We start from the raw sequence: 6,000 nt of genomic DNA on the forward strand, positions 1-6,000 counted from the left end.
TTTTCGGCACTGATTTGATGGAGGATATATAAGATTTGGCAAGGGCGAATATAAAACTCTTACTTGTTATTTTTTTATATTCACAAAAAAATAATATATAAGATTTTCTTTGTAAGCACATTGTGGCATATACAAAAAATTTTGTTTATAATCACTTTAGCAATATAGTCCTCAATTTGTGTGCAATTAAAGATTGTGACTATAAGCAAAAAGTACTGTACCTGATGTTCCCACCGAATATGAAAATTTAGTTTACTCTAAGATACCAAATCTCAAAATTATTGTCGTGACGTCAATATTTGTTGAGGTGGATCAAAGGATAAAAAGGTCCTTTTTTAAGGTTTTTATCATATTTCTTGCAAATAAACCATAAGCAAATTTTGTATCATATGAAAGGTCTTTGGGAGACGATTTCAATGACATAACACAATATTGTATATAACTTCAAGATTATTAGAAATGTCGTATTTTTTCGGAAAATTTTTAAGGTTTTCAAATTTTTACATAGAATTATTAAATGTAATTAATTGAAATTAGTACATTATAAGCCTCATATAATTTCAATGAAAAGGTTTTTTCTGTTTTTGAAAATTCGTCATGTTTTCTATTTTATTTAATAATTTGTAATCCTATTTCCTCCCCGGTATTGTTCCAGCTTAATTTATTTAACCTAGATAATATGTACATCCGTACACGCGAAATTTAGCTTTACATTGGTATATAACACTTTATGGTTTCATTCTATTATAGATCAAATTTTTCAGTTTAACTAAAATATGAACACAATTTATCCTAAGCATCTACTTGTTTGTTATGCTTGGTTTGTTAGTAACGGTTTGTATGTTGTTGTTTACATTATTTTGCAATTCAAATAAAGTTCGATCTAGATTCAATTTTTAAAAATGAAAAAAAAACGTTTCCGTATTATATTAAATTCATCTGTGTTCAAATGGAAAAAAATTTTAAAATTTCCCGAAATATTAGAATTTCGATTACGTTTGCTGTTACACTAAAATTTCTGATATGGAATTAAAAGCGTCTCTCAAAAACCTTTCTAATGATAACAATATTTCATATCTTTCCTTTATAAGAAATATGAAAAAGATTATAAAAACCTCAAAAAAGGACATTTTTATCCTTTTGACGCCAGGACAAAAATTTTGAGAAATGGTATCTTAGAATCAATTAAACTTTAATTTTAATTTTTCTTCCATATAAACGGGTTCACCCTAATGTACATATGAATGTATGGAAAAATTTCTTTCTTTTAATTTACTGCAGTTATTAAAAGTTTTTATATTTATGTACATATCGCTCATTTACCACTAGTTTTTTCTTCACGTTTATTATAAACGGCGAAGGAGTGATTTTTGCCGTTTATAATGATATGATCTTTTGAAATTAAAACTCATGTTTTACATATATTTGATAATTGAATATCTATGTAGTTTACATTCAAACGAGAAACATATTAGTCCCTACTTTATATATCATTTTTTTTATTTATTTGTTCATTACAATATAATTACAAATTATATTCTAACCGAATTTACCGAGCACAACCCACAGACTGATAAACTAGCACTACTAGCCTATCGGGGCACCCTATATAGGGGTTTATTTTTCAAATATGATAAAATATTTCAAGATGGTTTTAATCGAAATGAAGTTGTAGATTTACATACATATTTCTGTAAATGAGCGAAATACTCTACTGCACGTATGTATATAAGGGTGATCGATATAAGGGGATATGCGATATATTTTCATAAAAATCAGCACACAATTGTTTACATATGAAAGCTTGATTCCAGTAAAAAATGGGCGGATTCGGTCCACATTTTCATATACCTCCCATACAATTGTACATATTTATATACAGAAATGATAATGTAAAATTTTGTTCACTATCGGTCCATATTTGGTCATAGCTCCCATACAAGGTCCCTTCTCGAAAATCACTTTAACGCACATAACTCATTACCAAATAATGGTATCCATACAAATTTTGGCACAAATATTGCCTTTATATATAGAAATGATACTGTAAAATTTTTTCACAATCGGTCCATATTTGGTCTTAGCTCCCATACAAGGTCTCCTCCCGAAAATCACTTATACGCACATAACTCATTGTTAAATAATGGTATCCATAAAAATTTTAGGCCAAATATTTCTTTTATATATAGAAATTATACTGTAGTTTTTTTTTCACGATCAGTCCCTATTTGGCCATAGCTCCCATACAAGGTCCCCTCCCAAAAATCACTTAAACGCACAAATTTAGGCGCAAATATTGCTTTTATATATAGAAATGATACTATAAAATGTTTATACAAAATTTACCACAAATATTACTTTTGTAAACAAAAATGTAATTTTAATATTGTTTCACGAATCTATTTTTTATATTTTTTGAAATCAACAGCAAATTTTGTTTTGTATAAAAAAGAGGCAATAAAAAGTAATATATTTTAATAATATTTTAATAAAAAACTTGATTTTCCAAATTATCAATTATACGAAAAACATGGGTTTATAGCTCTCTGGAAAAATAAGTTTTTTGAAAAAGTATGCAAATATAAATATGCAGCTGAAATATGAAAAAATGTGTCCTAAAGAACTGTTATCATGTTATAACTAACATATGCTAAAATTTTTTGTAAGTCCAAAAAAAATCCGTTTCATAATTTTATTATTATACCCTCCACCACCATTAGTGGTGATAGAGGGTATATATAAGTTTGTCATTTTGTTTGTAGCACCGAGAAATTCTGAGTCGATTTAGATATGCCCGCTCACGTTAAAATGAAGCAACGGAACTTTATGAAATTCACCCAAAATATTCATTGGTATCCTAAGCAGTTTGCTATTGAAAATCAGCAAGATATTTATTTGTATTTTTTACAAAAACTACTACAGATAAATTGATGAATTTTGTCAGAGATATAACTTTTGGTGCCAGGATCAATATTGTTAAAAATCGGAAAAATGGGTTCACAATTTCATCCCATACAAATGTACATACTCCCCGAAATTAATTTATTGTTAATAACTTCCGAAATAATGCAGGTAGCTTTAAGAAATTTTACAAATTTAAATTTTATGCCAATAGAATCGTAATGTCTACAAAATTGTCTTTCCAAAAAGATGGAAAAACTCAAAATTGGTAAACAATTAAAAAATTTAACACAAACATTGCTTTTATATACAGAAATGATACTGTAAAATTTGTTTACGATCGGTTCGTAATTGGTCGTAGCTCCCATACAAGGTCCCCTTTCGAGAATCACTTAAACGCATAAAACTCATTACAAAATAAAGATATCCATACAAAATTTGGCACAAATATTGCTTTTATCTACAGAAATCTTATTATAAATTTTTTCACGATCGGTCCATAATTGGTCATAGCTCCCATTTAAGGTCCCCTTTTGAGAATCACTTAAACGCATATTACTAATTACCAAATAATGATATCCATAAAAAGTTTGGCACAAATATTTATTGTTGAATTTTATCATGCATATAGTTTGAGAATCCACTGAGTGGAAAATCGAAATCAGTCCACAATTTCTTGTACCACCCATAGGGAATAAAAAATTTATAATTTTTTGCAAAAAATTAAATAAAAACTGTCCAAAACGAACAGGATTCGAACTTAAAATCTCCCAGTTGCTAGTTTTACGCCATTCACTATTTACATTATTAACTAGCTTCGTAATTGTTTGCAACTAATGTTCACATGGAAATTCTCTTTCCTGTTTGTGAAAAAAATTGTTGTTAACCCAAGATCAAATAAAATGTGCACATTCAGAATGTAACTGTTTAATTTCTTATGCTATTTAGCAACATCAGTGTTGATAAAAGTTATTCAGCAGCAATGTTTCGTACAAACAGAAAATAACATAGCATTTTTATATGAAAACAAGTAAGAAATTATAGTCGGGCGTGGCCGACCATATGATACCCTACACCAACGGTTCCCAAAAGGGGGTCCGCGGACCCCTAGTGGTCCGTAGCAAAATCCTAGGGGGTCCGCGAAGACGAACGAAAAAAATCATGAATAAAAAATATTCTCTATATGTTACAAAATATTAAAAATATCTCCAAATTTTTCATAAATACTAAAATACACAATTTTTATTCAATAATCCCAGATTTGTTGGTGACTCTTTGAATTTTATTGTTTCGGTCGTTTATCAGGATGAAGCTAGGCCCTACAAATTTATTGTTTCACTTTTATAAAGTAAAGTATTACGTGATTTGTAATTTTTATAAATATATATGTATCGAAATAAATGTTTTTATAGCAGACGGATAATGATTTGCCTTAGAATTAAATACTGATACTGGTATCCCGGAATATGAAGTTAGGTCACATTTCATAATATTTTTTTTAAATTGTAAGCAAAAGTGTTAATCTAGTTAATTTTAAATATAAATATTCCATTCCAACGTGATACACAGATTTTAACTTCATTTTGTTGTCCAATATTATTAAATAGCGTTTTGCGTAAATAGACCACGCAGTAAAATAATTCGTAGGTATTTTAAAATTAAAATTTAAGATCCAAATTCACAGTACATTCGCAAAGAGTTCAGGTCATATTTTATGTGGGTAACGCATTCCGCAACAACATCGAAGAAGTCTAACTTTCACATATTTTCCCGAAAACTTAGCTTACATACTCAGCTCACTCCTATGCAATCGCAAAAAAATTTAGAAACACGACTCTTTAAGCACATGTCGACAATACTTGTTAAAGAAACCTTTTCTCTACCTTGACGAGAAATGAACATGAAAGCTCTCACGATCATAAAATTAAACATCATGTTAGAAGTCATTCTATATTTAAAACCATGAAATTGAAAACATTTCCGAAATACTAAATGTTCTCAATGTACGGGAATATTTTATAGGGTTTATGGACCAGGACTAAGACAATTTTCGGACGAACAATTACACAGTGATACAGCAAAAAAATGCAGGGGTTCTCATATACCAATTCCATTTCGTTATAGTCCATAGAGTAGGAATTTATTTTTAATTTTTCCCGATCACTTCGTTTAGTTCCTTTTTAAGAGCAAAAGTTGTGAAAAAGAGCTATTTTTTAAGCTTTAACTTAAAAAAAAATATATGTTTGGTAGTTTGCAACCGATTTTCAAATTGGATATTTTGTTTTAAAGATACAAGTGTTGTCTTTCAACCCAAAAAAATAAATTCAAAATTTATGATTAATGTCTTGGTTACGGCCATTTAAGTAAAAAAACTCACACTTTTTTCACAATTTTTAATTTTCATACTGCTCTACGTTGGCCATGAAGCTTTAGCTTTTATTACATTTGAAAAAGGGCACATTAAGTTGGGTTTCCAATGATGGTCAATTTATGATAATCGATGAAAAAGGTTATGAGTTGTGCAGTTTTTCATAGATTTTTATGAAATAACAAGTTTCAGAAACCTTCCTTTATGTGATTCTTCAGGAAAGTAATAAAAGATGAACTCACTGCCTCATGGTCAAAGTAGAGCATGATGAAAATGAAAATTTTTTAAAAAAGTGTGAGTTTTTTTACTTAAACGACCGTAACTCAGACATTTGACCATAAATTTTGGATTTCTTTTTTTGGATTAAAAGACACTTGTATCATTAAAAAAAATATAGGATTTGAAAATCGGATGAAAACTACTAAACTTATGATTTTTCAAATTTAAAACTTCAAAAATGGCTCTTTTTCGCATCTTTTGCTCTTAAAAAGTAAGTTAACGAAAACTAAAAATATATTCGTACTCTATGGACTATAACGAAATAGAATTGGTATATGAGAACGCCTGCATTTTATTTTTCTTCACTTTTGTATCACAGTGTTATTTATAACAATAAGATATCAAAATATGTATGGGGGTCTGTGAAATTAAATAAATTCCTCAAGGGGTCCGCGAAGTAAAAAACGGTGGGAACCGCTGCCCTACACCAATTGCGAATATTAAATGTGATT

Source organism: Lucilia sericata, unplaced genomic scaffold (assembly GCF_015586225.1).
Source record: "Lucilia sericata isolate MDLA Ls3-8-SP2 unplaced genomic scaffold, ASM1558622v1 Contig000228F_arrow, whole genome shotgun sequence".
Taxonomy (NCBI): domain Eukaryota; kingdom Metazoa; phylum Arthropoda; class Insecta; order Diptera; family Calliphoridae; genus Lucilia; species Lucilia sericata.